Raw genomic sequence first — 22,943 nt, 5'->3', positions numbered from 1 at the left:
GTTTCTGAAAGGGTTGTGATTGCCGTGTTTTGTTGGTCGAGTGCACTCACGTTTAAAGTGCCCTTTCTCGCCATAGTCAAAGCATGTGACAGCATTAATATCAAACCCATACTTCGTGTTTTTCTTTCCTTCCAACGAAGTTCTTCCAGTTCGAGCCATAAAATCTTTCGCCCTTCTAATCGCACTAGCAAAAGCCCATTTAATATCCATCAACTCCATTTCTTCCTTGTCGATCTGATCATAATCTTCATTGGTCATGTTGATGTTTCCAAGCTGACCTGCTACCAAACCACAGTATGCACTGACCATGGTGTTGATAATCTCCATATGTTCCTTAGCAACTTCAATGCTAAGGTGTGAAAGATTTGAGTTGTCGACTCGGATTGTGTGATGACTTTGGGGTTGAGGTTGAGGATTGCTTGTATAGTGAGCTTGCTGTTGTTGGTGTTGAGGTTGTGGTTGTGGCTGTGTTGGAACAGGAATGTAGGACCTCGGATCGAATTGAGGTTGTGGTGGAGCAGCTGTTGACTGAGGAAACGGAAAGGAACTTGAACTTGTATTGGAAACAAATGCAGTCTGCAGCTTAGGTTGCTGTTGCTGAGCTGCAGCGGATCTTGCCAAAGCATCGAATCCTGGAAGATACATTTCTGTATTCTGAGGAGCTGGAGCACGCCTTGCTTTCCTAATTTCTTCATCATTTTTATGTTCCAGCTTTTGAATGAACTCATAGATGTTGACTTGATCTAGAGTTCCAGTATGCTTCAACAGTTCAATGAAAGAACTCCACTTTGGAGGTAAGGCGTCAGCAAATCTACTCACCATGTCTTGTTGAGTAGAGACAACTCCATAAGCACACATCTCACTAATCAAATGATAGAAACGTGTGATCATATCATTCAGAGTCTCGTTTTCCAAAAACTGAAAGGATTCAAACTCTTTCTTCAACAAATCATGCCGAGATTTTCGAGCAGCAGCATTGCCTTCTCCTCTAGCAACTAAGGCATCCCACAATGCTTTCGTGGTCTTGCAATATGAGAACTGATGGTAGATGTCTTTGTTGAGTGCTTGAGTAAGTGTGGCAAAGGCCTTTTTCTCCAATTCATAAGCCTTCTTGTCATTTTCAAGCATATTGGCATAACCCTCTGAAGTTGACGCAGCAGTTTCAAGATTAGTATTGAACGCATTGATGAAACACGTCCAAAGATCAGTGCTTTGCCCTTGAACATATGTGTGAAAACGGTTTTTCCATGATGGAAAATCGTTCATATGGTTCAACTTAGGTGGACGATTGTTGCTGCCAGTTTCACTCTCACTAATCAGAAGGTTCTGAAGACTTTGACTTTGATTGGATACCAAAGCCCATTGACTTGGACTGATTGTTGTAGGCGGTAACATACTCTTTGCCCAATCTGCAGCAGTGACTAACTCTTGATTGGATCGAGAGTCCAAACTCCAATCCCACGGACTAGTACAACTCATTTTGATCAAATATTAAGAGAAAAACCTAAACAACCACAAACTGTTAAGTGCAAACAAATAAGAATTGAAAGATACAATCTGTTCGAAAGATCACAACCTGTTCGAAGGATCAACAGTGTTCGTAAGATCACTGTTGAGTTTCGAACAATCACTTCGAAAGATTGACTGTACGAAGGATCCTTATCTTTCGAAAGAAGATTTCGAAAGATTCTCCTTATCTTTCGAAGATTGAAAGATCCTTATCTTTCGAACAAAGGTCTCGAAAGATTCACAACGAAAGATCCTGATCTTTCGTACAAAGATCTCGACAGATTCACACTTGAAAGATACTGATCTTTCGAACACTAATACGAAAGATTCTCCTACACGAAGGATCCTTATCTTTCGAAATGAACAGTAACTCGAAGGATGATCTTTCGAAAAGATTCCTTGACTCGAAGGATAACACACTGACTTCGAAGGATGTTCGAAGGATGGCTATCTTTCGAATCTCCTTGATCGAAGGATGATCTATCGAGCTCGAAAGGTATCTTTCGAGGTCTGACACACTGACAGAAACGTTGACGGGTTGGTGAAAAGGTGATGGGTTGGTGAAGTACTTTCGGCAGAAAGGATATGGTCTGCCAACAACTTTTCACCAACTTTTTGGACTTTCAAAAAGTTTACCCAAAATGGACACAACCTTATCCAAACCAGTCACCGGAGATATGACCGGAAAAATGGCCGGAAAAATCAAAGTCACCTAAAAACAAGTTTTCAAGTTACCCAACCCAACCTTGAACACTCCCGAAGGTTTAGAAGCCGTTTTTCAGTTTAGAAAAGCAAGAAAAACCACCAAAACGGGTGCTAAACCTAGTGTCCAAACACACCAAGAACTCGAACAAACCGGTTTTAAACAAGGTAAAGAGCCAAGCTCTGATACCACTTGTAGGTCCCTTTTGTCGGAGGATAACGAACCTAAACCTTGTTATACAAACCTACTAGCGAGTGCGGAATCCAAGCTAGTAAGCAAACCGGGATGAAGCAAGTATAGAAACAAACACACAAGAGTTCACCGATTAACACCACTGTATTAATACGTATGAAGGTTCCGGTTACAAGCACAATGTTTACAAACAGTTTGCAAACTCTCAAAGTGTGTGTGTGAGTTTCGGACAGAATGCTCTCAACTCTCTAACTTTCTGTCTGTGTGCATCTGTGTCTAAACACAACACTGCATGGGTATATATATACCCAGCCCATGATGTCTGGTCGAAGGATCCGATAGATGGTCCGAAGGGTCATCTTTCGGATATAGTGCTTTCGAAGGATCAGCAAGGACCTCGAAAGATCACCTTTCGAGGTCTATCATTCGAAGCATATCTTTCGAGCACCTCGAAGGATCAACAGTATCCTTCGAGGCTATCCTTCGATGCAGACAAACATATTACAACTTATTGGCCAAGTCAAACTAGGAGGATAGTTGACTTGGTCAACTTACAGACTAACTCAGGACATCGTTTACATACAGACCGAATACAGACAAAGTACAGACACAAGTGCACCAACATGACCACGAGGCAGGACCCTCACACAGGCGAGCCCCGTCAGCTTGGCACAACACTGCAGCCCATGATCTTTGGAGATCATTCGCCGAGCCAGCCAGGCACTCGGTATCTTTGAGCACCTCGCCATCCCTACCCCACTCCTTTGGGCCCCACTCTGAAAATGGGCCCCACGACTCCCATGGATCTTTCATTCCATTACACCAGTCACATCACCACTACCCAGCACCAGCTTATCAGGGCCTATACAACCCTGATGCTTACTTGGATGAACCAGTGGGTCATAACCCACTAGGACCTGAAGACCACTTCTCTGGTGGTAACGAGATGGAAGTCGACGAGGACACTGACCCTTCCCTGCCACCGTCCGGCACGCCTAACCATCCCATTGAGATATCGGATGGGTCACCGTTTAGGGGATCACCCTACAATGGTGTTGGCAGCTACGAGGAGAGGTTTAAGCAGCACGATTGGTTTTACACCCCCAGCCATCACAACTCTCCCATGCACCAGTCTTACCACGGTTCTCCCGTGCACTCTCAGCACCACTCTCAGCAGCAGCAGCTTCAGCAGCCGCCTTTGCAGCAGGACCCATCTGAGGCCTTCTGGCGCGACGTGATTACTCCGTCGCCACCACCACCACCGGTTTTGCCTCCTCCGCCTCAGAGGCCAAGGAGGAACGCGCGTATGTCTACGCGAGGAGGGATTCGCATTGCCACCCCTCGACATTCAGGTAGCGGCCGCTACTCGCCGCTCCACGAGGAGTCAGAGATGGGAGAGTCTCAGCATCCCGTCTCAGAGGTTACTTCTGCGACTATTGCACCACTACCGCCGCAGAACTTTGGAGAGCCCATTCCTGCGTATGCTAGCGCAGCGCAGTTCAACCCTTTCGAGCCGACTTTTCCTCCCGGTTATGATTATACGGGAGATCCCTACTGGTTAGCTTCAGGCTACAACCCTCTCAACCAGGAGAGTGCTTTTGGAGGTCCCTGGGTTACGGGACAATCAGCTTTTGGATTCCCACCGCAGGGATACCAATAGCTGCAGCCTCCACAGCCACAGCAGTATCAGCCACCGCCGCCGGCGCCGATGATGTCGCCACCGCAAGTCCAAGAAATCCTGCAAGGGATACACGACGTGCGACGGGAATTGCAAAATGATCGCCGACACAACCGCGGTATGTTCAAGAAGATGGTTGACTTGATTAAGGGTAAGAGTAAGAAGGATTATTAAATCCTGTGTTGTTAGCTCTTTTACTCATGTCCCTGCGTGGACATTTATTCCGGTATTCTACCCCTGTGTGGGAATATTTCTCTTATACTACCCCTGCATGGGTATGTTGTTCTATTAACTCCTGCGTGGGTTTGTTTTATTTTATTTGTTGTTGTTGTTATTTGTTTAGCCCCTACGCGGGCATGTTATTCATGTTATTTGAATTAAAGTCCCGTTTAGGGCAAAGATGTACTAGTTACTTTATTTAAAATTTAAAATGGTTAATTTGAATTTCTCATTTTATTTATGTGCATGAATATAATTTTCAAATAAATGGAAAATATCAATTTTTATTTGATTTGCCATTTTAATAAGAATCTTAGTAAGGTAGAACCTAGCTTGAATGCCTTATTTACAGGCCTAGCCAATATGGTAAAACCTGGTTGAAAAGATTCAAATCTCTGTTAACATCTGAAAACATGTTAACATTCCTGGCCAAGCGTGATCTGTAAAATCACACAAGCCACCCTTTTTAATAAATTATCTACAGATTATATCTGTACACAAGTCTGTTTATGACTTGATACCTACGGGTTATGACTATGTCATATAGTGGCAGTTGTGGTTTATGACTCTCTGTCTAGTAAAGGATTATTTGTTTAAATTATACAATGCTAATCCTATAAAAATCTAAATTTATAATTTAGTAAGTTGTCCGAAGTGACTAGGCCTATTGTGCCAATATATATATTTCATTCCATAATATAGTTGCTAATAAAAGCCTTGAATGAAATTAATTAAATTAACTATTATGGTTATTAATACCATGGTTAATAAATCGTCTAGAACGATAATACTGTTAGGTTTCTAAATAGACCTTGTCCTTTTATGTAGCTTAAAGCTACATGGCCAAATCGGAGGAGACCCACAGTCATTCTGGAGAACACCCAGATGATACAAAGATTCACGTCACTGGTGAAGAATTGCAAGCACTGATAGATAACGCTGTTGCCAAAGCTATGGATAGGCAATTCAGAGAATCTAGCGGTACTCGGAGTAGGACCCGAACAGTATCGCACGTAAAGCCCAAGACTCATTCTGAGGCTCATAGTAAGCCACCTTCTAAAAAGAGTGAGCCGAAGAAGGATGAGGAGGATAATCACTCCTCCAACCACAGCAGTATTCCTAAGCAAGAAGTCAAGCTGAAGCATGATACGCACAGCAAGTCCTGTACGTACAAATATTTCGTATCTTGCAAACCCAGAGATTTTACTGGGGAAAAAGGAGCAGTTGACTGCATGACATGGCTGGATGAGATGGATACTGTGGTTGATATCAGCGGGTGTGCTGATAGGGACGTCGTGAAGTACGTGTCCCAGTCGTTCAAGGGAGATGCGTTAGCATGGTGGAAGTCACTCCTACAAGCTGCCGGTAAGGCCACTCTGTACGGTATGTCATGGGAACAGTTTGTGGCCCTGATCAAAGAGAATTTCTGCCCGCAGCATGAGGTCGAAAGAATTGAATCGGATTTCGTATATCTGGTTATGAAGAACCTCGATTGTCAAGCGTATCTTACTACGTTCAACACTTTATCTCGGTTAGTGCCTTATCTGGTGACCCCGGAGCCGCGAAGGATTGCTCGATTTATTGGGGGTCTGGCACCGGAGATAAAGGCAAGCGTCAAGGCTTCAAGGCCTACGACATTTAGATCCGTAGCTGATCTATCCCTCTCCCTCACTCAAGATGTAGTCAGACTGAGAGCTATGAAGAGCTCAGAGGAAAACAAGAGGAAACGTGAGGATGACACCTCACGAAGATCTGAGAAACGACACAAGGGAAACAACGACCATAGGAAAGGGTCGGGGTTCAAGAAAGGAGATCAGTCGGGTGAAAAACCCAGATGCAAGAACTGCAAGAGACACCATTTTGGGAAATGTCGTATGGAAGCGAAATCCCAGTCTCACGAAAAGCGATGTGGAATCTGCAAGTCCACAGACCATAAAGCTCTAGATTGCAAGAAGATGAAGGATGCAACTTGTTTTGGTTGCAACGAGAAAGGGCATATCCGGCCAAATTGCCCAAAGAATGCAAAGAAAGCTGACGACGGGAAGAAGACTAATGCGAGAGTCTTCAGAATGGACGCCAAGGAAGCAGTTCTAGACGATAACGTCATTACAGGTACGTTTCTTGTAAATGATGTTTTTGCTAGGGTCTTGTTTGATTCAGGAGCTGATAAGTCGTTTGTAGATGATAAGTTTTGTAAATTGTTAAACCTTCCTGTTAAAACCTTAAGCGTGAAATATGAGGTGGAATTAGCCGATGGAACCATAGAAACCGCCTCGACTGTTCTAGATGGATGTGTTATATCCATTAGGAATCATTCTTTCCCGTTATCCTTGCTTCCCTTTAAGCTAGCTGGATTTGATATAGTGATAGGCATGGATTGGTTGTCGAGTAACCAAGCCCAGATTCTGTGCAACAGAAAGCAAGTGATAGTGAAGACTCCGTCAGGTGAGTCACTCACTATTCAAGGAGATACCCAGCATGGATTGCTTGAGCAAGTGTCCATGCTCAAGGCATCCAGATGCATGCAGAAAGGATGTGTCATTTATATGGCACAAGTTACCATTGATGAGCCGAAGTCGAAGATTGAGGATATCCCTGTTATCTCGGAATATCCTGAAGTATTCCCTGAAGAACTACCCGGTTTGCCACCGGATAGGCAAGTGGAGTTTCGGATAGATATCATTCCAGGCGCTGCGCCTGTAGCAAGAGCACCATATAGATTGGCACCAACGGAGATGAAGGAGTTGAGGGCGCAGTTGGATGATTTGTTAGCTAAAGGTTTTATTAGACCTAGCTCGTCTCCTTGGGGAGCGCCAATCTTGTTCGTTAAAAAGAAGGAAGGATGGATCGATGCGTCTGTGCATCGATTACCGTGAGCTTAACAAGGTCACTATCAAGAATAGGTATCCGTTACCCAGGATCGACGATCTGTTCGATCAGTTGCAAGGAGCAAGCTATTTCTCCAAGATTGACCTAAGGTCAGGTTATCATCAGTTAAAGGTCAAGGATGAAGACGTACACAAGACCGCGTTTAGGACTCGTTATGGACATTACGAGTTCCTAGTGATGCCGTTGGGCTCACCAACGCACCAGCCGCATTCATGGATCTCATGAATCGTGTCTGCAAGCCCTATCTAGATAAATTCGTTATCGTCTTTATTGACGACATCCTTATCTACTCGAAGAGCCAAGCTGACCATGAGAAACACCTTCGTTGTATTCTCAAACTTCTGCATCAAGAGAAGCTTTATGCCAAATTTTCGAAGTGTGAATTTTGGCTTCGAGAAGTCCAATTCCTTGGACATGTAGTAAGCGAGCGTGGTATCCAAGTAGATCCCGCAAAAGTAGAAGCAGTTATGAACTGGCAGGAGCCGAAGACTCCTACCGAGATTCGTAGTTTCCTTGGATTGGCAGGATACTATAGGCGATTTATTGAGAACTTTTCAAGAATTGCTGCGCCCCTAACTTCGTTGACTCCTACGAAGATTAAGTTCGATTGGGGCCCTAAGCAGCAGGAATCCTTCGATATTTTGAAGAAGAAGTTGAGCAATGCTCCAGTGTTGACATTGCCCGATGGAATGGAAGAGTTCGTGGTGTACTGTGATGCATCACACACTGGCATGGGTTGTGTACTCATGCAGAGAGGCAAAGTCATTGCCTACGTTTCTCGTCAGTTAAAGGTGCACGAGAAGAACTACACCACCCACGATTTGGAATTGGGTGCGGTTGTGTTTGCTTTGAAGCTATGGAGACATTACTTGTACGGAACCAAGTGTATAATTTATTCAGATCACAAGAGTCTTCAACACTTGTTCAATCAGAAGGAATTGAACATGCGACAAAGGCGATGGATGGAAACTTTAAATGATTATGACTGCGAGATAAGATACCATCCAGGCAAGGCAAATGTAGTTGCCGACGCCTTAAGCAGAAAGGAAAGGGTGAAACCGATCAGAATCAATGCCAAGCGCATTGAAATAAGAAATAATTTGAACGAAAGGGTGTTAGCTGCACAGAAGGAAGCTGTGTTGGAAGCTAACTATCCTGCAGAGAAGTTAGGAGTAACTGAGGAGCAGTTATCCTACGACAAAGATGGAATGCTACGACTAAACGGACGAATATGGGTTCCAGTTTATGGAGGACTTCGGGATGTTATCCTCCAGGAAGCCCACAGCTCTAAATATTCCGTTCATCCTGGAGCTGATAAGATGTACCAGGATTTGAAAGCAAACTACTGGTGGATTGGTTTGAAAAAGTCAGTAGCTGAGCATGTAGCTAAATGCTTGACTTGTGCGCAAGTCAAGGCTGAGCATCAGAAGCCGTCAGGTTTGCTTCAACAACCTGAAATTCCCAAGTGGAAATGGGAAATGGTGACAATGGATTTCATCACCAAGTTGCCGAAGACGAAAAAGGGAAATGATACCATATGGGTCATAGTAGATAGACTGACTAAGTCAGCTCATTTTCTACCCATCAAGGAGACGTATAGCTCCGATATGTTAGCTCAATTATACATCGATAAGATTGTAGCGTTACATGGTATACCTATATCTATTATCTCCGATAGAGATACTAGATATACGTCGCATTTTTGGAAGAGTTTCCAACAATCGTTGGGCACTCGTTTGAATTTTAGTACGGCTTATCATCCTCAGACTGATGGTCAGAGTGAGCGTACTATCCAAACTTTGGAAGACATGCTTCGTGCATGTGCGATCGACTTGGGTGGTAGTTGGGATAAGAACCTACCACTGATTGAATTCTCCTACAACAATAGCTACCATTCCAGCATAAAAGCTGCGCCTTTTGAGGCCCTATACGGTAGAAAGTGTAGATCGCCCATTTGTTGGGCAGAAGTTGGAGATGTCCAATTGTCAGGACCAGATATCGTTTTTGAGACGACGGACAAGATCGTTCAGATTCGCGATCGTTTGAAAGCTGCCAGGGATAGGCAGAAAAGTTATGCGGATCCGAAGCGCAAAGATTTTCACTTCGATGTAGGTGATAAGGTATTGCTTAAAGTATCGCCCTGGAAGGGTGTGATGCGATTTGGAAAGAAAGGCAAGCTAAGCCCGAGGTACATAGGACCTTTCGAGATTATCGAACGTGTCGGGTCAGTCGCTTACAAGTTAAACTTGCCTGAAGAGCTTAGCGCTATTCATAATGTGTTCCACATCTGTAATTTGAAGAAGTGTTTCGCTGACGAATCACTGGTTATACCACATGCGGATATACACATAGATGAGAGTTTGAAGTTCGTGGAAAAACCTTTGTCGATTGAGGATCGACAGGTGAAAAAGCTTCGAAGGAAGCACATACCTATTGTAAAGGTCAAATGGGATGCCCGTAGAGGTCCCGAATACACGTGGGAAGGGGAATCCACGATGCAAGAGAAATATCCTCATTTGTTTCAATAAATCTCGAGGGCGAGATTTCTTTTAAGGGGGTGAGGATGTAACACCTCGAAAAATTTCGTCCAATAATGTCTTGACACGTGTCATAAGGTTCCGGTATGTGAAAACAAACTTTAGAGGGACTAAAGTTGACAAACAGTGAAAACTATGGAACGTAAGGGTCCAAAGTGTCAACAATGGATAAATAGACTCTATGATAACCCTACATAATGTTCATAACCTTTAACGAATGGTTCATGGATCATACGAAGCGGAAAATGCCCAAAAGTGAGGAATTACAAACTATAGGGGCCAAAAGTGTCAACATGTTGAATTTGTACCTCTGAGTGAACTTTTGGCAGACCCGAAGCTTTATAATGCTAAAATATACTCACTAGAATATGTGGTAAAAATTTCGTGAAGTTTCGATAACGTATGAGAAAGTTATGGCCAAAACCGTACTTGAGGGGTTAAAAGCGTCAACGTCGAATTTCATGGCTTTTCGGTTGAGCGCAAAGTTATCCGAGGACATTACTATGTTGGTAAATGTCCCAAGGTTCTTAGAAACCAAGTTTGGGGGTTTACAAGTCAAGATAAGTAGCCGAATCATCGATTGCGAAGACAGGGACCAAAACTGCCAACAATTGGCAAAGTTTGACAGCAGCAGAAGCCAGGCGGCCCGCCTGGACAGGCCTAAGCGGGCCGCGACCCAAGCCCAGTAACAGAATTCGCGAACTGTTGTGATTTGGGTCCGAATTTGAGTGTGTAACAGCTGTTTTCACCTCTCTAATGCTCCAATAAACATCCATGCATGCCTAGTGCAACAGTGTGCTACCTCCAACCTCTGAATTCATCTTTAAATCAGATCAAAAGATCATTTCTTTGGCATTTTCATTGTGACCAAGAAGCTCTCAATTTGCAAGATCACTCTCAAGACTTTCTGGAGCATTTCTGAACATCAAGGCCGACTCCAAGTGCTTGCTAGGCTTCATTAGGACCTTGGTAATCCTTTATATCAACCTCAAATTCGTTCTAGCATAGATTAATTGCTAAAAGTCAAACTGTTGTTCTTATACTTTGACTTTCTGATTAAACGAGTTATACTCTGTCATTTCTCAAATTGAAACCACATATATGTTGGTATTTATGTGGGAAACAAACCCTCAAAAGGGTATTCTCTGATTCCCACTTTATGCATGCTAATTGTCGAGTCAAACCTGTTTCTAAAAAGTCAACAGAAATGGTTTTTGTGAAAAATAGCTTAAATGGTAACGTAGATGACATGCAATCAGTTTGATCATCAATAACAGCTTTATATTGAATATAAGAATGTGTTTCACCATGATCAACTCGACAATCTATAGTATAAGTACGAATCGGAACCGAAAGTCTTGTAAAACGACTTTTTCGTAGACTATCGATTCGGATCCGTACATGCATGTTTGAGATCTGTATTGGAGAGTATTTTTAACTATTTTTATTTTGGTAAAACTCTCTGGAATTTTTATTGCTTGAGTCTATGTTTAGCCGATTCATTTGCATGTTTCCGATTTATGCTTAAAGTTGACTATTTTGCCCTTTTTGATATAAAACGTGATTTTTGGAAAAGTGAAAGAGTAGAAATCTTTATTACTAATATATAAACTTGCACCGAAAATTTGAGATCAGTTAGTGGTCCAGATTTTGAGTTATGGCCGATATCGTAAAACTATATCTTAAAGTTACATAAACGGCGCATTTCGCGTATAACCTATTTCAGGCCATGTTTTGATACAAAACTTTTTACCCACTGATGTTATATATTATTTTGGGAATTTTGATGATTTTTATTTAATTTTTGGCTGATCGTATCTTAGATCGCTTAGTCGATTCGGTTAATGCCGGTTTTGACTATTTAAGCCATAAAATGAGTTTTACACATCCTTTTGACCCGAAACCTTTTTCTACTGATTTTATATGTTAAATAAATTATTTTGAGCATTCTGGAAATATAAAAATCTCATCTTTCTTGTAAAAACCCGGAAACGGCTCAAAATCGCATTTTTAGCGTTTTTAGCGCATAGTAAGCGTCATACCCGTTTTAAACATATAAGACTCATACCTACTGATGTAATTGGTATATTTTCATATAATAACAGTAAGTATAAGTATATGAACCCAGATTTCCAGTTTTCGCATTTTTAGCCCTGGTGAAATTACTAAAATACCCCTACGGTGCATAGTTTGATTTTTAAATGTTAAGTTTGGTATATGGGTCATACCCTACTGTTATAATATGTTAAATGAAGTATATTTACTGTATAAACCAGACCCGAAACTCAGATTTCTAATGTGACTCTTTTATAATCTTTTAAATGACCAAAATGCCCTTATAAGGCATAAATTGAGTTTAAAATTATTCCGGGCAATATAGAACATAACTTACTGATGTTATATCATATTTAAAGCGTATTATCTCAGGGAACTTGCATTTGACTCTTTTGGTTACCCGTTACGCCCTTTTTGCGTTCGGTTCGGTTTACGTAACTAGTTTGCGTAAATTGACCGAAACGGGTCAAACGTTATCATTTTTATCTCAAAATCCAGAATGTATTTAGTATACCCATATTATACAAGTATTCAAACTTGTCGGGTCTAAATCACATTCTATCCGGCCTTTCGCTTAATCGTGCGCTTGTACCGTTTCGTCCTTAAAACTAACCGGTCTAAGCTTAGGCTTAAATAAAAGACCCGTTAGGAATCTAATAGGTTATTATAAACCTTTGTTCCAGATTAGGAGGCCCAGTAAAAGCTACCTACACTTACCATTTGTGATTCAATACTTGCTCAGGTAAATACATTTTGACTTATTTTCCCTATACGGGCTTGGGGTACGGTATTTAAAATACCGCTTGATCGGGCGCACAAGTCCTGCACCTTATGGGTGTACAGTCTTGAATAGCTTGTGCGACTCGTTTAAACAGTCTTGTCTTACTTTAGGCTTTGGGGGGTTATTGACCGTGTCCCGGATATCCTTGGCATTATCTTACGAGATGGCCACGACCAGAGCACGGGGTGTAGGCGTACACCCGGCGTGTATAACTCTTTAATGTGGTGTGTCATTTAACCTTTAGCCCGGACAGCAGATCCCGGGCCACCATAAGTACGGGTACATGTAAATCGTTCACAAGTTTATATTGCATAAATATCCCAAGTTAATAAAAATATTTATGCCTTGTGCATTTAAATCAATTTTCAATCATTTTCAAAATGAGTCAGTCGATTTGTATTTACCAGTGTAAACTGACGTATTTTTCCCAAAAGGTTAAGTGCAGGTACTATACGAAATAGGCTGGCTGTTTCCTAAGAGCGTCCACTATAGTCTCGCAAGCTCGGACGACAAATAACTGTTGAACAATTTATTCTTATTTTTATTTGATCCGCCTGTGGATCCGTTTCAACTACTTATGATGTTTATTATGTCATTTTAATTAAAGTTGAAATGTATCTATTCTGCTTCCGCTGTGCATTATTATATTGTGTTGATTGTCTATGACGATGCCAACTACGTCACTGTACCCCACGCCGGGCCCACCGGTGACACGAGGAAATCGGGGTGTGACAGGCGACATTCGCAGGCTGGAGTCTACAATCTGTGCTCTACTTCCACGTGTAATAACCAGCAACAGTTGTCTAAAATCTCCCCCCCATAACCATTATCTTTCCACTAAATGGGAGAGTAACACCTATAATGTCTTGCAATGTTCGATTGACTGCCTCAATAATCTCCTGTCGTTTCGCCATCGATGCCTCATCCCATATGATTAACTTAGAGGACCTAATTATTTCAGCTACCCCACTTTGTTTTTTATGTTGCACATCAAATTGTTATTAACATAAATGGGAATTTCTGAATCTCGAGTGAGCCATTCTCCATCCTAGCATATTATTAGTTGCGGCACCTGATAAAGCCGTCGCAAGAGCAATAAGACTACGTTAACGTACTTGAGCAAGCAAAGCTTTGCACATAATTTTTTTCCAGTTCTCATCACGTATGTAATGGTGCACCCTAAAAGTGTCGGTGGCATAGTTGGTGGGAAAACCAGAGCTTGGTCCAGTTTTCACCCTTAAGCTTCCATAGATCTAGCAGGGTGCCCGCTCCAAACGTATGCAGTCTGATAGTAAAATACAACACCCTTTTGTGTAAAGTTCCGTTAGACCATGAAATATCGGGATTTTCATTTATAAACCCAATCTTGTGCCACATGTCAAGCCTTAATGAGTATATGTACAGAGACATTTTACCGCATATGCGCTTTGCATGTAAAAGTGTGTACTCATTTGAAGAAGAGACATAATCCAATAGCATATGCTGAGGTTTGCATAGACCACGAGTTTTTGAGGTGACCACTTTTTTAAAAGGGGGTACCAAAAAATCAGATTTGTCGTGTCGCGTTAACAATGACATAACAGTCCATCAAAACTTGCTACAATACTAACATCAGATGAAGAAGCGTTGCATGGAAGGGAAACTATGATCTTTGAGAAATGATATGGTTTTTCAGAGGTAACTGGAAATACAGAAGTTTCGCGCGACCCAATTGATAAAAAAAAATTATTGTAGGATGTGGATATGCGACGACATTGAATCAAACGAAACTTTTGACTTGATAGAAAAGACAACCATTCCTTGCACACACACACATGCATCGACCTAGACACTTTGCTGGAAGCCTCACTAATATCTAAGACAACAGTATATCAATATGAACATCATCAATTGAAGTAGTACAGCATCGATGGACGTTCACACATATCATTTTCCTAGATAGATGCATAATCTCCACATTCACTTAACACTGGAAGACACAGTTAAAATGGATTTAAACTAAAAAAACAGCAAGTACACGTAATTTTTAAAAGACATAGTGAATAGTACATAAATCACTAATTATTTTCCTAGAAAGATCCACAACGCTAATCCACATAATAAATAGCTAAATAAAAGGTAGTATATCTATACTATATTGATAATTATATATAAGATTTTGTATTAAACTACCATACCATTTAGGTAAACTCTATGAGAACCAATTACATTGTTTTTGGTTAACGTAGTACATAAATAATTAAATATAGATCAACAAAATTAGTCCTTTGTGAGATTCAAATATGATGTTATAATTTTTTGAGCCAAGTCATCATGAATATGATGAAGTGTAAGTTTTATTCAAATTATTATATTAAACCACCACTATAATCTATACTAAAGAAATATAAATAAATATAAATGTTTACACGATATGTTTATTAAAAAAGTCCAAAAAATAAGAAGCTTCATTGATTGTAGATTTCCAGCCACCGACTACAGCCAAATATAAAGCTATTTTTGTTGCATTTAATTTAATTTAGTTTATAGTCATTTTATTTGTAGGAGACATGTCTCTCATAAGACAATTTCCCGTCTCTTATACATTCATGTTGCTATGTGATATAAATTACAAAAAGTTGAGAATCTTCAAGGCTTGATGAGTTGGTTAATAATGAGAAAACTTGAATAGGAAACTTAATATTTGTAGAGATTTGCATGGGTTGACCCATGTCAGTTTTGGGCTTAAACCAAACCAAAACTGAAAATCTAGTTTTAAGTTTTTAGACTGTTGTTCGGTTTGGTTTTCGCATGTGGTTTCGGTTCAGTAATATGAGTTTGTTCATTTAGATTTGAAATGTTTGGGCCTGTAAAAATATTCCAAAATAATTGGGCTAAAAAGTTTTGTACTAAAGTTTTTGTTAATAATCTTTTTAATGAACTCAGGCATAAAAATCTAGGTCTATACGGGACATAAACTACACCAATAGTCATAGATGGGACCTATTCGATATGATACCAAACTATACGATACAATAAGATCTGATATTATACTACACCTATAGGCTTATATGAGACTTATACTACACTATTATGATACGATACTACATCCACAGGCCTATACGAGGGTTGTATGATACCCATATGAGATGTATAGTATACGATACGATACCTAACATTGTTTTTTATATATTTATTTTGTTATTGAACTTATTATAGAACATTGTTAAAGCGATAAATAATGTATAGAAACGCTTCTAAAAAACCACCCTTATATACGCTGCGTATATACCAATACGCAGCATATATAAAGGGCAAAATACCATTTTACCCCTAGATTGGGATCCGTATAGCCCCCAAACCCGGGTAAAATGGTTTTCTTTTTTTACGAAATTTGCCCCACGTATACCCTCATAGAGGCCTATATGCGGCGTATAGGAAAAAAGACAATTTTACCCCTGGATTGGAGGCTATATGTAGCCCAAATCAGGGGTAAAATGGTATTTTTGCATGTTTATATACGCCGCCGCGTATAGGCCTATACGTGGCATATATAAAGGGTGTAGTGTAAGTCTTGTAGAGGCCTATACACAACGTATAGGAAAAAGGACCATTTTACCCATGGATTGGGGGCTATACGCAACCGAAATCAGGGGTAATATGGTATTTTGCCCCATTATATATATCGCGTATAGGCATATACGCGGCGTATATAAAGGGTGAATTTTTAAGAAACATTTTTATACATTATTTATCACTTTAGCAAAGTTCTATAATAAGTACTTTACCAAAATAAATAAATAAAAAACATTGTTAAGTATGGTATCGTCTAGTATACATGTCTCGTATAACCCTCGTATAGGCCTACGGATGTAGTATTGTATCGTATAGTTTAGTGTATGTCTCGTATAGGCCTATAGGTGTAGTATAGTATCATATCTTTTCGTATCGAATAGTGTAATATAAGTCTCGTATAGGTCCCCTATAGGTATTGTATATGCCTACAGGCCATACGAGACCTAAATTACACTTATAGTCCTATAAGGGACCTATACTACACCTATAGGCCCATACGAGTGTTGTATCATAGCCTATCATATCGTATTGTTTCCTATGGTATCTTATAGTGTAGTATAAGTCCCGTATAGGTATTGTATAGGCATATAGGCCTATACGGAACTAAGCTAATAGTCTTATAGGGGACTTATACTACACCTATCGTATAGGCCTATACGGGTGTTGTATCATAAATTATTGTATCATCGTATTGTTTCCTATCGTATCTGATGCGGGAATATCAAGTGTCGACTCAATTATGTAATGAAATAAATCCACATTTAGTGTTCATTAAGTTTTGTTTTAATATATGTCCATTGAGTTGATCATAAAAACTCTATATAAGTTCTCATGTAATTTGTATTGGGGGATAGTTTGAGTTTTATAAAATAATTGTTTGAATTTTCACTTCAAATTCCGTGCCTTTTGGGAGGAATCTTGGGGGTTGGGAAGAACTACACGGGTATTCTTAGAATCAACGTGTTCGATCTTCGTTCCGCACGCGCGCTACATCAGTATCGTATAGTGTAGTATAAGTCTCGTATAGGTCCCCTATAGGTCTTGTATGGGTCTATAGGTCTATACGGGACCTAAATTACACTTTTAATCCTATGAGGGACCTATACTGCACCTATAGGCCTATATGGGTGTTGCGTTGTATCCTATAGTATCATATCGTATTGTATTGTTTCCTATCGTATAGTGTATTATAGGTCTCGTATAGGTCCCCTATAGGTCTTCTATAGGCCTATAGGCCTATACGAGACCTAAACCACACTTGTAGTCCTATATGAGACATATACTACACTTATAACCCTATACGTGTGTTGTGTCGTGTCATATTGTCTCGTATTGCATCGTATCGTATCATGTAGGTGTAGTATAGTATCATATCTTATCGTATCAAATAGTGTAATATAAGTCTCGTATAGGTCACCTATAGGTATTGTATATGCCTAAAGGCCTATACGGGACCTAAACCACAACTATAGTCATATACGAGACGTATACTATACCTATAGGCCTATACCGGTGTTGTATCGTATTGTATAGTATCGTGTCGTATAGTATAGTATAGTATAGTATAGTATAGTATAGTATAGTATAGTATAGTATAGTATAGTATAGTATAGTATAGTATAGTATAGTATAGTATAGTATAGTATAGTATAGTATAGTATAGTATAGTATAGTATAGTATAGTATAGTATAGTATAGTATAGTATAGTATAGTATAGTATAGTATAGTATAGTATAGTATAGTATAGTATAGTATAGTATAGTATAGTATAGTATAGTATAGTATAGTACCATACTATACCATACCTATATGAGGCATATATGGGACCTATACTACACTATATAATATGATATGATATCACACTTATAGGCTTATACGAGGTCAATACGAGACCTATACTACACCAATATGATATGATATTTTAATAACGTAATAAAAATGATTAATGTTGTATAAAAATGTTTGTAAGAAATAATTATTTTTTTATTTATTTAAAATAGAAAATTATTTTTTATAAAACTTTGCTAAACGGCTTAATATTGTATAAAATGTTTGGAAAAAATCCTTTACATACGCCGCATATAGGCTTATACACGGTATATAGGAGTAGGCCCGACTAGAACTGACACCAGTTAGACACTGATTTTTATGGAACCCTATATGCCGCATATATATAAATCCTAAAGTGTGCAAATAGGCACTTTGGGTGTGCCAATAGTTTGAGTTTGTAGTTTGTACAAAGGATAACTAGCTGAACAAATATGTCAAGAAAATTGCATGAAATAAACTAAAATGTTGTCCACCTGTTAATTGAACCCTTCAAAAGGTGACCTGGTCCAAATTAAATAAATCATTTCTAATATTATTTGAACCCCTTAGATAGATGGCTAGTTATTTGCACCCCAATTTAGCCTTTGAACTTTATTATAAATGGCCTAGTCCAGCAAAGTTTTGTGTTCATCCAGTCCAAAAGTTCTTTCAACCACAATGCATACCATAGTCAAAAACGTTTTAAAGAAATTTGATTTCAAAGGAAAATCTGGTTTCCTTCAGTTTTGGGAATGCAAACAGGATGGCCACAAGGAGCGTCTTACGGTGGCAGATCGACTTTTTGTTGCAAATCGAAACCAGAGAGGGCTGCAGGAATACAGGAAAAGCTGTCTCAAGGAAGAAGTTTTTGTTGGACCAGCTACTAAGCTTGGCCTAGCAGCTCAAAATGGGGTTGCGATTCAAAGTACACGCCATGACCCTGATCAAATTATGGGGCATTTAGTTGTGCCTGTATTTTCCTATCAAGGTGTTGATAAGAAACTCATAGGGGTCATCGAGCTTACCACGTTTTACCCGAAAGAAAGTTATGAAGAAGATTTTAATGAGATTCAAAGTTTGTTGATGGTTAGTTATTCTAGTTCTCAGTTGTACTATGGGTCATAATTTCGTTTACGAGTTGACATTTTACCCTTCAAAAACTTGCTCATCTCTAATGGTTCTTAAACTAGATACTACAGCACAAAACTAAAAATGTTGGTAACCCTCCTTTTTTAACTGTTACAAAATAGAAATAATAATAATAATGATAATGATAATAATAAAAGTATTCTATAGTAACGACACCTATAGAGACGACTTTTGTAACCTATAGGGACGAGGCTGTAGAGACAAATTTTATAGAGACGATATGTCGTCTCTATAGGTGAAAAAAACCCTATAGAGAGAACATGTCCTCTCTATAAGCTGAAAAAATGTCCTCTCTACGTAGATGATGATAATGATAATAATAAAAATAATAATAAATAAATAACAAAATCCTTTTAATAAAACTTGTTACGTCATACAAGTGTACAACTGTAACTTCGGTAGAGTTTGGAAGATCGAAGATAGTACTTCCAAGATTGAATGTTAACGTACTGTTTAATTTTTGTTCAAACTACCAATTAAGTGAATAACTATTTTTAAAACCTTCTTTGATTTCTTTGTTTTATAACAGATATTAGTATGCAAAACATTTTTTAAAGACAACCCATGCACACATTATTAATTTTGTTTTGTAATCCTTTGTAGAATGAGAGCTTAGCTACCACATATATGGCGAACATATAATTGAAGGCGAATATATTGAAAAGTGATTCGATACTCCCATGTTCGTGGAACTAAACTTTTGAGGAAGTCTTATGCACATGATCTCTCTGGCTATTTCTATCCGTTTCCAGTTTTGAATTAGTTTGAATAATTCTGCTGACTTGTGGTTTACCAAGTCTGGGTGTTTTGGATTGTTAGTTTGTTTAAGTTGCTTGCTTATTTAAGTAGTTTGATTGTAATCGTATTTTGCATTTCAGTTCTCAAGCAATAAAGCAGTTGAGTGATAAATCATTGTTCGTGTTCTTGATTAATTATTATTGTAATATTAATAGTTCTATACCTTGACCTCTGAGGTTGCAAGGCCAATCCGAGTTTGATCACAATGACATTATCTTTAAATCTGTTTTGGATGATACTATGTCCTCATATCTTCTTTGTTATTTTGCACTAAACCACGTTTCGTAATTATGAATGACAACAATTTCCTTTCTACTTATGTAGTTATGGTTTTGTATGGAATTTCAGTCCGTCTGATGAACTTTGCTGATTTGATCAAGTTTACACTACCCCTTTCAGCTGAATGTACATACCTGCACAGGGAAGTCAAAAAGAGATTCCCAGAATTAGAACACCATGTGCAAAATATTATTATTATTGTTATTATTACCTAGTATTTGTTGGTATCATCGTCATCGGAAACCCAGGACCATTCGGAACGGACGGTGTTGTGACCGCACACACAATCGTTTTCAAACAACCCACAATAATCACAATACTTCATCATGAACAATCTAACCGAATATATGCAGAATGATTATGAACTTACTGTGAATCGAACTGGACAAACTTGAACTTCAAACTAACCGCAAACTTTGAATAACAATAACTAATACAAACTGAACTTTATAAAACGAAATCTGATGTACATCAAATCTGGATTGTGCCGTGCATATATACGAGATGAAACGGTGTGTTCTTCAACCGTTGCGTCTCTTCACAAAGAGATATGTCGTTTGCATGATAACCGTACATACGGTTACTAATCATACTCGCACCGTTTCATCTTGTGCACAGCCCAAACCCAACTTGTTAAACCTAATGGACTTCTAGTGTTTGACCCATTACATAACATATGGCCTCCGGCCCAAATTCAAGACATAAACATAAAACACTTAAATTGTTCGACCCAATAAGAAAACTAAACAAATAATAGATACCGGCCCGAAACCGATTCGGATGGACTTGATTATTGATCTTCATTCACCGCCCTAAGCAAGAACATCCGAGTCTCCGGCCGTGATCACTCCTTGCGATTGTTGGTGACCTCTATCTTGACCACCACTTTGTCGTCGCTTGATTCGTCGAGCCAACCGCAGTTGTTGCTTGAATTTCCAGCCATGACATCTTCCTTTTTCCCACGCTCTTTCTTCATGTAGTCGAAGTACCACTCGACTAGTTCCAAGTAATAGATGTAGGCGACTTTCATCTCGTATGCATCATCCGGTTCATAACCGTACTTGGCCGCGATCACATCCCACATATTCTTCTCCATCACTTCCTTAAACCCTCCGTTGTGCTTTACAATGCGATGTAACAATATGAGACTAAGGTCTCGGCCATCAATCAACTCGGGTGGCATTGCTTTCTCACATACAATTCCGAGAAAATCCGAAATAAACCAAATCAAGACTTCTTCGAACGGTGCTTCGAAAAACCTTTGGTGTTTCTTTATTTCCTCGTGCAACGTAATAAGATCTCCCGGTTCTACACAACTTTCCATAATCATGTTTCTTTCGATGACGTCTTCTTCGAGTTGTGAGAGAATTAACGCTCGTTCCCGAAGCGTTTCTCTTGATTGACGCGGGTTATCTTTTTCGCCTTCAATGTAAATCAAAAGCGCCTTTTTCGCTTTCTTGGAATACACAACTTCCTTCTTTCTAGCCCTTGAGTTTTCACCGTACACCTTCTTCTTGTTTCTTTCTTTCTCGAATTCCTTTTCGTAGTATTCACCCAAACACTCTTGGAATTCTTTCTTTTCCTTCTTGTAGCCGTTGTCAACGCCAAGATTATCATAGAACGCATTGAGATAATCTTGTTCCAAGTCGACTTCCGACTTGATTTCATAAATGTCGAACCCTTTCGAGTGACATCCAAACATTTTCTTTAACACACACGTTTCCCCCGTTGTAACCGTTTCTATCCCTTGAAACAAAAGTTGTTCTAGACTTAACACGTTCTTGTCTAGACTTGGAGCATAACTTACACACGGGATCGTTTTGTCTTTGCCGTCCACCGGCACTCTAACTTCTCCAATACCATGCACAAACGAAAAATCCTTCCTACTTTCGTTTGTCACAACCCCAAAGTGTCTCTTGAAACACTTAAACATATTCCGGTTTCCCGTCATATGTGTTTTGAACGTAGGATCAACAACCCATATTGAATCCCATTTGCCACCACAAGTATCCTTAACCACATAATCACTTTCAATTGGTAACGGCGATAACTTGATATACATACTTGGGCAAATCGAGGCGATGTGACCAAATTCCTTGCACTTGAAGCAACGGATTCCCGGTTTCCTTGGCCTACCCACCGGTGCATTTGCTTTCTTACCGGACTTCTTGACGAATCCCTTTGGAACCATTTTCTTTGGAAACTTCTTCACTGGTGACTTCCTGGTTCGCATGGTTGGCTTCCCCTGCGCGTACTCATCCTCTTCCGCCGCCCGGCCGCACTTTCCACTACGAACAACATCTTCACCGTAATCGGTTTCCACCGATTTTCCCTTGTCTCCACAAACCCGGTTCCCATCATGATCACAACTCCTTTCGGTTCCTGTTAAACCTTTGGCTCTGATACCAATGTTGGTATCATCGTCATCGGAAACCCAGGACCATTCAGAACGGACGGTGTTGTGACCGCACACACAATCGTTTTCAAACAACCCACAATAATCACAATACTTCATCATGAACAATCTAACCGAATATATGCAGAATGATTATGAACTTACTGTGAATCGAACTGAACAAACTTGAACTTCAAACTAACCGCAAACTTTGAATAACAATAACTAATACAAACTGAACTTTATAAAACGAAATCTGATGTACATCAAATCTGGATTGTGCCGTGCATATATACGAGATGAAACGGTGTGTTCTTCAACCGTTGCGTCTCTTCACAAAGAGATATGTCGTTTGCATGATAACCGTACATACGGTTACTAATCATGCTCGCAC

The sequence above is a fragment of the Helianthus annuus genome, chromosome 17 (genome assembly GCF_002127325.2).
Source record: "Helianthus annuus cultivar XRQ/B chromosome 17, HanXRQr2.0-SUNRISE, whole genome shotgun sequence".
NCBI classification, from domain to species: Eukaryota; Viridiplantae; Streptophyta; class Magnoliopsida; order Asterales; family Asteraceae; genus Helianthus; species Helianthus annuus.
This window is presented reverse-complemented; position numbering follows the sequence as displayed.